The sequence below is a fragment of the Geotrypetes seraphini genome, chromosome 8 (assembly GCF_902459505.1).
Source record: "Geotrypetes seraphini chromosome 8, aGeoSer1.1, whole genome shotgun sequence".
Lineage (NCBI taxonomy): Eukaryota > Metazoa > Chordata > Amphibia > Gymnophiona > Dermophiidae > Geotrypetes > Geotrypetes seraphini.
In genome coordinates this window covers 114375736-114386512 of record NC_047091.1, presented here as the reverse complement: position 1 = coordinate 114386512, position 10777 = coordinate 114375736, and positions in this window count along the sequence as shown.

The window sequence follows — 10777 nt, the reverse complement described above, 5'->3', positions numbered from 1 at the left end:
GTTGCTAAAGGGAAGAGAACTTGAAAGGTACTTTCTGATAATCCCTTCCAGTCTTTCCATAGATTTTCTGACAACTTATCAGAAGATATGCAAGGTAACACTTTTAGTAGATTAGACCAGAAGAACTCTGAGCTGATCTTTTTCCAGATAGTTATAATTTGTTTCTGTTGTACATAAGTGTTGATAGGGGACATAAAAATTGGGAGACAAAACTCCCCAAGAAAATGGTCGGACCAGGGTACTCTCTGCCATTGAACTTCATCTAGCCTAGTTTGTTGGTGCATATGATCCGTAAAACTAATAAAATCCAACATATGGCCCTTTTCATGTGTAGTGGCTTTTATAGGTAAAGATAAGCTAAGAGAATCCAAAAAAGAAATAAAATGTGAAGTGTCTTTGTTTGTGACGTCATCTAAATGTAAGTTAACATCACCAATTATCAACAACCTTGGGTACTTCAATAGAGCATCAGAAATAGTATTAAAAATAAGTTCTATAGAGTCTTTCCAAGGAACAGGAGGACGTTATAACAAGAGAATTTCTAAAGAATCTTGAGGTAACTCGTCACTAAGTGACACTATCATATATTCCAATTTCCTCATATGAAAGTGGGAGTGGGTATCAATTTACATATGGGAATATGGAACTGACACATTTATGAGCATCTGTCTAAAGTAGATAGACTGCTAAACAGATTGGATGGGCCATTTTGGTCTTTATCTGCTATCATTTAATATATTACTATGTTACAAAGGTTAGTCCATTGAAAAGGGTTTATCACACACTCACATCCTGTTCTTCTAGCCTTTACTTCCTAACTGTAGTGGGAAAGCATGGGGCTATAGGGACCTCACATATGCCTGTAGCCCAGGTAACATTGTCAGTTAATACTATTTGTTGAAACCAAAAATTACACAGAACTCTGAAGCCTGAGAAAGGGAACGGAGGGAAGATAAATTTTGTTTTACAGCGACAGAACTGAAACAAACAACCTGGCCACCCACGAGTACCCGCATTGCTTTTCAGAGATAGTACATCGGTACCATCTGCTGGCAGACATGCAGCATTTCATTTGTTTAATTATTTAACTGACATACTGCCATGCCTGGAAAAAAAATCTAGGAAGTAGTTCACAAAAAGATATCATAAAACTATATGCAGTAGTATTTAACCTGTAGTGGTCAGCATTTTTTAAAATGCTGACTGATGCAGATTTTTCTATAACTGGATAGTCTGAACTGGGCTCTACCTGGAAACTGTTTTCCCTATGTTCTCCCCTAACTCCCAGCAAACCCTTGTTCTGTCCACCCCAACCACTTCTCCCATGTAAATCACCACATTATTTTTCTCTGCTCCAAACCCCATGGCACACACACTCCATCTGCCTTTGCCAGCCCTTCTCATCCCATCATGCACAAATCCCCATCCACCTTTTTCTAGTCCTTCACCCCATGACACAAACATATAAACCATCTTTCTTCAGCCCCTCCCCCCCATCCATGGCACAGACTACCCCATCCACCTTGCTCCAGCTCTCCCCGTTCCCTCTCCCATGGTTATATACAACTTTATCTACCTTGCTTCATCCACCCCATGAGATAAACTCGGGACCAGCGTTAGGGGAGGGCAAACAGGGCAGCTACCTTGAACCCTGCAACTCCAGGAGGCCCCGCAGTCTAGTCATCTCTTCCCATTCTGCCCATCTCCCTCCCTTCCCCTTACCTTCCCGGTCTCCTTTCAAAGTCAAAATCTTATTTTTCAGAGGGGACCTGGCACAGCCCTAAAGCTTTCCACCTGCCGTGATCTGCCCAGGCAGAAACAGGAAGTTATGTCAGAGGAGGATGGATCATGGCAGAGGGAAAGCTTTGAGGCAGCGCTGGCATCTTGAGAGAATGGTTGCTGCGCAGGGGCACCTCTGAAAAAGATTTTGACTTTGAAAGGAGACCAGGAAAATGAGGGGAAGGGAGGGAGATGGGCTGAAGGGACACAGATGCCCAGACCACGGGGCCCCCTGGAGGTGTTCTAAGTTAATCCATGGGTGGCGGCGGGGAGGGATGAGAGCAGGGGGAAACAGATCAGACGTGGAGGGGGGGACTAGAAAACAAATTGTGAAACAGAGGGGGTGGGGGTGGAGAGAGCGAGATGGTTGACAATGGGAGGGAAGAATTTTATAGGAACATAGGCAGCCCTCCAATTTGGGGGTGGCAACACATTCTGCCTCCATCCCCTCCCCCACAGGTGATAATACATTTCTTTCCTTTTCTCCTCCTATGATCCAAAGCATAGGAGCCAACTTTTCAAAATTGGGGGTTCTCAAAAGCCCTGCCCCAGACTCCGCCCCTGCCCCCATAATAATAGTACTAATTGTAATGCCATATTTCCATATACAGTATACATACAAAATAATCTTATTAACAATACATAATGGTTTACCACAAATTTAAACTAAACTAAACTCCTCCTTCAATATTCGTGGGGGTTAGGGGCACAGCCAGCCCGCAAATATTGAAAATTTTCAAATAACTTCTGGGCTGAATCTGACCCACCCCCGCCTCCCCCCTCCCGGCATCCCGGACCTTACCTGGTGGTCTTGTAGTCTTTCGGGGCAGGCGTGATCTTCCTACGCTCCTGCTCCGTGCCAATCACTCATCCAAAATGGCTGCCATGAGTTTCCGCAGTCTCTCGAGACTATGACAGGAACTCACGGCAGCCATTTTGGGTGAGAGATCTGCATGGAGCAGGAGCGTAGGAAGATCACTCCTGCCCTGAAAGACCGCTAGACCACCAGGTAAGGTCCGGGGAGGTCCGGGAGGCGGGAGGGAGGTGGGGGTGATTCCGGTTTTAGGAAATCATGAATAATCAAAATTGTGAGTCCTAAAACTGCAAATCGGGAGGGGGGGAAGTGTACACTGTATGCTTGTCAACATTCATTACTACCAGAACACTCGGCCTTGGTCACATATGCAGAACACTGATAACCCCTATGCAAATACAGGACCACAAACTAAAATTACTAATATACACAAACGAAACCCTAAGATGCTAGACTCTGCATGCAGTACAACACCAGAGAAATAGAAAGAAATTAATGTCTTCCTGAACAGTGCAAAATATAGACAGCAGATATAAATGATCAAAACTGACATTTCAATCACCAAATTGAAAATAAAATCATATTCCATACCTTTGCTGTCTGGTGATTTTATTTTTCTAATCATCTTTTCCCAGTCTCTGGTTAAACTTCCTTCTGTCTGTGCTCTTTTTTTTAACTGTTTATTGAGAGAAAGTGACCATAGAAAATCGGTACAACATCTGATATAAAAAAACACCCAATAAACAAGTACAGGGTACACGTCATAATAAGCAAGCTGGAAGAGATGTCTAACAAAACAGTGAAGTATCAAAATAGGAACCAAGCTGTATGATATAACCAATAACAGTTGCTACAGTCAAACTTCCTCTTTTTCTGATTTATTCATGTGGCCCCAGGCCCCCCATAGCACTTCCTCCCCATTCACCAGCCTGCAAAGAGAGTTGAAAAGTATCCAGAAATTATAATTATAACAGAGACCTACAAAGATGCCACACAGACCACTTATGTTGTTTACCCCCCTTGTCATGTGCTTCTCCACACAATTCCCATCCTGCCATTTCACTCACAGTGGCCTTCCAACCAGAAATGTCCAGTGGATTCAGGTCCATCTACATTCGCATAATACCCTGCTTGGCTAGCAACAGGATAATAGCAATAGACTTACATACTGTATGTCCCCTGGCAGGCCCTGATCTTGTAATGGTTTGTAATAGCACACCAGCAGAACAGCATAGGACCACTGAACATCAACCAGCACACTTTTAGATATCACAGCAAAAACACCATTCCAGTATGCGTCCAAGGTCGGACATTCGACCAACATAAGTATTAAGGTTCCCCGACCACTCATACATTTCACACATACAACAGACTCCCAACTTTCCGCCCTAGCGCCCTGTACCCTGGTGACATATAGGTGCAATGCAAAATCTTAAACTGCATCTCCTGTAAATGGGCAATCCAGGAGACTGAGGCTGCAGCACTAAAACATTCCCACAAATGAGCAGGGATAAAGTCCTCCGCAAGGTCCTGAGCCCATATTGCAGCCAAGTGATCTAAGAAAGGCATAGGTCTTTCCTCTCTAGCCGAAACACTATTTAGAGAGGGTGGGAGGTACATAAAGAAGTGATCAACCTTCAGAAAATGGTGACTCCCTAGGGTACTTAGTTTGCTGGCCATGAAAAAAATGGCATATTAGGTAAGGCCCATTGGGTTTTCAGATCTGTATAAGTAGGGAAGACCTCCTGCCCCTGGCCTATGCAATGCCTAAATATTTGCCTATGGGTATAACCCACCACAGCCGGAAAAACAGGATTATTTCTGACCCAATTAGGTTTCCCTCCCCCCACATTCCGCCTCCATCTGCGCCATGTCTTCTGTAAAGGAGTTAATCACACATCAAACCTCCCTCTCCCCTGAGCCCGGAAGGGAGAGGCAAGCCAATGCATTGTGAGGATAAGTCCAATCATCAAGGAGGCCCACCGGAGTGAATCTACCTCCTCCTGTGTGCAACTCATGAATCCACTGAAGCAGCGAGGCCACATTGTACAACTAGAGGTCAGACAGGCCCAATCTCCTACTCTGAGTAAGCTTCTTAAAATTGATGCACACTCTGCGGGACTGCCAAATAAAGGAGCCAATCATAGATCTATACAGGTGCTCATTTGCCACAGCTATCCAAACTGGACTGGCAGCATCTGCAAAGGATATAGCAACTTAGGTAACATGACCATTTTGACCAAGGCCACCCTTCCAAACAATGAGAGGAAGATCCATCCACCCCTGACACAGCACCTTAATGCCCGCCAGTTTATCGGAGATGTTGCGCTGGTATTCCCTAGCCCAATCTGTGCTAAAAATAAATCCACTAAATACTTAAGCTCCCATCCCACCCAATGCAGGGGGAAGTTAGACATCTGGCGGAAAATACATGGGTTTGAAATGGGCATGGCTTCCCATTTAGTGAAGTTTATACTGTACAAAGGCCAACGAAGGACCCAAATTGCTCGATTAGAGCTAATAGGTCCGGTACGGAACTCATGGTCCTCCCCAGGAAGAGCATCATGTCATCCGCAAAAAGATTGATTCTACATTCCTGACCCCCTATTCGCATCCCTTGTATTTCGGGGAGGCCCTGATCTTGCAGGCTAGAGGTTCTAACGACAATATAAACAGTAAGGACAACAAGGGGCATCCTTGCTGTGACGGGAATGTCACCATTTCCTATTGGTTAACCAACAATTGTGCCGTATGAGTGTCATATAATCGTTCAATCCATTGGTGAAAGGGACTCTCTAAACCATATTCATACAGCACCCCAAAAAGATAATCCCAGGTAACCTGATCAAAGGCCTTTTCCGCATCCAGGCTCATTAGGATGTCATCTCCCGCAGTATGGCGACCTTCCCATAAAGCCACCAGGGCCTTCAAGATATTAGAGGAAGAGAAACGGCTCGGGACAAAGCCCACCTGATCCCTATGGACCAGCATTGGAATCACCTGGGCCAAGCAGTGCGTTAAGACTGCAGTCAAAAGTTTCATGTCCTGGTTTAGCAGTGAGATGGGTCTATACGAGCCCAACAATTCCAGATCTCTGCCTGTCTTGGGAAGGACTACAATATGCACATGATTTTGTTCTGGGCGAAAGTACCCACCCCTCTGCAGGTTAGCGAACATAGCCACCATGGCGGGTCCCACCTGTTCCGAAAGAATTTTATAGTATTCGGGACCCAGACCATCAGGGCCCGGCATCTTGGCTAACTTAAGTCTGCCAATAGCCCATTGGATATCTACAGTCGATATGGGAGCATTAAGCACATCCAATTGTGATGCAGTGACCTGCAGCAGAATAAGCTGATGAAAAAAAAGGAGTCCCTGTTAGAGGTATCAAAGGGGCCGGTACTATATAAATCCATGTAAAATTGGACAAACTGATCTTGAATGCCCTGATCAGATGTTTGGACCCCCCTTCTTAATCCTAGTTACCTGGGCTACTTTCCGGATTGATTTTACCAGATTGGCCAATAGTTTGCCAACCTCTATTGGAAAGAATATGATCTATCTGTTTCCGAATATTCAAGTATTCTTGCTGCTCTGTAGCCGACAAAGTTTGGATTCCCAGCCTCCACACAGTGTGCAATTTCGTACTTAACCAATTCCCAGTCTTTCTGTTTACACTTCTGCGCCACATAATCCATAATCTGGCCCCTAAAATAGGCTTTGGAAGCCTCCCAAAAGACAACATCCGATACTCCACAACCCGAGTTGTACTGACAATATTCCCACCATGCCTCGATCAAATAGCCATGAAATTCCTTGTCAAGGTATAAAGTGGGATTGAGTTTCTATGTTCTATCCACCAAACCAGTATGCCATTAGAGATTGACCTTAACTGCCGAGTGCTCTAAAAAAGAAACATCAAGAATACAAGAGTGCCGGACCTGACCCATCTTCATTTCAGGGATTAAAATCAAATCGATTCATGAATAATTATGATGAACCCACAAACAGAACGTAAAATCTATCTCACCTGGGTGATAGACTCTCCAAGCATCAGCAAGTCCCAATTCTCCCATCAAGAAGTTCACTCCCACGCTCTCATTATTCATCATAACTGCCCTCGGGGGCTTGCAGTCTATGGCTGGATTGCTAGAAACATAGAAGTCCCCAGCAACAATGAAATCATAATCTGGGAGGACCACCAATTTAGCCAAAACCCCAGAGGAAAAAACTATGGGAGTACACATACCCCGCCAGAATAATATAGCATCCCTCAGGGTCTTAGATAAATTTATGAGTAAGAAATGATACCCTCTTATGTATTAAGATGGCTACCCCCGTCTGATGTGAATTATAAGAGTAGGCCAACTCTCCCACCCAATCCCTCTGGAGCTTTTTATGTTCGATCGTGGTCAGATGTGTCTCCTGGATAAAGTATATATCTATTTTCTCCCATTTGATATATGCAAGCATTTTTGTTCTTTTGACCAGCGAATGCAGTCCAGCTACATTTAGAGTCAAAAAGCTTAAATCAGCCAGTATCCCACGGAAGAAATTTGTATCTTAATTCAGGAACTCTAAAGATCAAATCTTCCCAAGAGGTCTCCCAGCTGAACCTCCAAGAAGGAACATACCCAAGCAGGAGCAAACTCCCTGAACCCCCATCCCATCCCACATACCACCCATCTCCATGCACATCAACACACATAACCCATACCAAAAACACTCCCAAGCATGCCCTCCCTCCACACTTACCTTCCGTCCAAACCATCCAGACCCTCTTATCCCCCCACACTACCCACCTCCCCCCTTATGTTAAAAAAAAAAAAAAAAAAGACTGGAAACCACCACCCCTTCCCATCTGCCATGAACAGTAAAAACACACAAACCCCTCTGCAAACCAGCAAACATGAAACAGAAAAGGAACTGTGCAGCAGATAACCTATAGTAGTACAGAAATAAACAGAAAATAGTAAATCAGCTGACCACTGGTAGGCACCGCACCAGTAGTTAGGGGAAACACTGTTCAGGTATGCTCAGGGGCTCCCACCTCAGCTCCCAATGTTCAGAGCCAAAGCGGTCCTTGCTCCATGCCAAAATCATACTCCCGCTCTCCTCCAAAGTGTGAAGAAAGAATAGAAACAGTAGTGCCAGAGAAACAAAAGGGAGACCCCCCCCCCCACCAGTGGTGCTCATATCAAATGTCCTGCTCAAGAGAGCCCTTGTACAAAGGCCATAAGGTACTCCAAAGAGTCACAGAGCTTGGTGCCCTGCTCCGTTGAGATCTTGACTTTGGCAGTATATTGCATCATAAATCGGAGCCCTCTATTTCGGAGATCCGAGCAGTATGGTGCCAGGGCTACCTCAGCAGAATAATCATTAAACAGAATTAGGGAAGTGCCGTTGTAGTCCAGTCAACCCTTCTTCCGATACAGTGCCATAATGTGTTCTTTGCAAAATTTAAAATGCGGGCCACCAGTGGCCTAGGGTGGGAAGCATCAGGCCTACCCTGTGAATCCACTCAGTCGGCATGCATGTGATCGTCGATGTAAGGCTCACTGCTTCAGGGATCCAAGTCTCCATAAGCGATTTTAGCTCAGGATTTTAGCCTCTGGAAGCCCAACCAGCCGAATGTTATTACGGCGGCTCCGGTTCTCTTGGTCTTCAATGTACGAGTGTAACACCTGACATCGTGCTTCCAGTTCGCATATCTGGGCTTCAATCACTGCTGAGCGATCCTCTGTCTGCGAGATCCGCTGCTCAGTTTGGGTAAGGCGCTGTCCTGACGCTCCAACCCAACTTTGATATCCTCCACCGTTGCTTGTAGTTTTGATAGCCGATCATCAATGACCGCCGAAAAGTTCCTAGTCAACTCTTTGACCACCTCATTAAGGTGAAAGTTGGAGCTGGTGGAGGTACCAACATCATCTTAGTCAGATCGTTTCTGTGCTTCTCTTGGCGGCCTCAGGGTTTTGACTGGCATGCCGCGGGGACCGGCATCCAAGACCTCTCCACTTTACCAGAATGCAGCCCCTAGATATTAGCTAAAGGACGGGAGGATGTCCTGACACCAGCGTGCAGAAAAATGAAGCAAAAGGGTGAGAATTCCCAAAAAGGGGATGAAACCACTGAATAAAATAAGAAAAAGGGGAGAGCAGAACAGAAACACTCCTTCAGGCATGCATGCAAAAGGGAAAAAGTGCAGGTGGTGCTAGAGCTCCTGGTGAAGTACAGGAGAGTGAGAGAACCAAATCCACAAACTCAAAGTTGCAAGGCCAAGAGTGGAAATGTGCTAGTAAGACTGGTGAACTCAATTTGTTTCATAAAAGTCCTTTTATTCATCAAACAACTTGGTAGTTCAAATTCAATGTGTTTCGGCCGAGACCTGCCTGCCTCAGGAGTCTTATAGGGGATAAAAATACCCACAAACTCTTGAATTTTCTGGTGGAAGATATATACCAACAGCACAACCACAGAAAAGGATGGACCTGTGAAAAGAAAACAATGCCTTCCTAGAGCCAGAAGAAGCATTAAACAGACAGGGAGAGAAGCAGTGAACTAGAGGAGCCATATCTGTGTTCCAGCTTCTGAAAAGTCAACAGAGCAAGCTGAAACCTTGGTAACATCTGAGCTTCTGGGCTGGCAGCCAACCTTAGAATAGAAATCTTTGGTATATATCTTCCACCAGAAAGTTCAAGAGTTTGTGGGCATTTTTATCCCCTATAAGACTCTTAAGACTCCTGAGATAGTCCAGTCTCGGCCAAAACATGTACATGTTGAGTCATTGAGTTTGAACTACCAAATTTGATGAATAAAAGGACTTTCATGAAACAAATTGAGTTCACCAGTCTTATTAGGACATTTCCACTCTTGGCCTTGCGAAGTACAAGATAGTCACAGAAAAAATCCAGAGTTGATTCCTTCTGCATATGGCACGCGGCCATTGGGAGATAATCCACTTCTCTAGAATGTCTCACCTATTGCACTGGAACACTGTTTCTCTTTCTGTGGTGTTGCATTCTGTGTCAAGCTTAAGGGTTCAGTTAAATTTTGTCTATATTTGTTTTATTTTTATATATTAACTTTTAGAGAACGAAACACACCTATGACACTACTTTATCCTAAATTAAAAATTCTTTTTTTCTATCTGTGTGATCTGGTCATTTAGGCTAGGGAGTCTTTTACAAAGCTGCGGTAGCAATTCCCATGGGCTGCCTCACATTTGCTGCACTGGGATTTGCTATGGTGGCTTTGCAAAAGGGGCCCTTAATTTTTGTAATCATGTTGATTCCAGTTTCTGCTTTCAGGTGTCTTAACTCTCTTGCTAGGGTTTCCTTCTCCTCTCTCCTATCTTCTTCACATCCTTCATTACATTCAGCATTGATCTTTTCTTTCTGCCTCTCTTTGCAGATTTCATTATTACTACCTAGTCTTAAATTTCCCTCTTTTTCTGTGTTTGCCTACAGGTTTTCTTCTCTTTCCCTCACCCAACCCTCCCATTCCCCACACTTTCACTAACTCTGTTCTTTCCTCCTTCCAACCTATCTCCCTATTCCATCCGTCTCCTTCCTTCCTCTCTCTCCCCATCCCACCCAGTGTCTCCTCCTCTTCTCACCCCTTCCATCCAGCATCTCTGCTCTTTCTCCCTCTTCCATCCAGCATCTACCATCTCTCATCCCTTTCCAAGAAGCATCTCCCTCTCTTTCTGTTCTCCCCCTTCCATCCACTATCTCTTCTCTCTCTCATTTTCCATTCAGTAGCATCTCCCCTCTTTCCTTTTCCCATTCCATCTCAAGTCTCCTCTCTGACTCCCCCTTACCCACTTCAGCCATACAAGACTTCCTATGTCTCTCTCCATGCCTGTCCTGGACACCGAGGATCTCCTCTATCTCTCTCATACACCCCCACCCCCCCAATCCAATATCACCCCTCTGTTTCTCTTTCTTTCCCATCTAACATTGCTCTTCTTCTATCATCCCCCATTACCCTGTCTCTCGCCTCCCTCCCTCTCCCCCAAAACTCTTTTTTATCCCTTCCCCTATGCAGCATAGTCCCATATCTCTTTCCCTCACCCCACCTTTATCCAATTTCTCTTTCTTTTTCCGCCGCCCCACAAAGATTTATTGAAACCTCCTCGGGCCGACCGTAGCTGTCGGAAGGAACCGCAAGTTTCCCTGCCCTGTT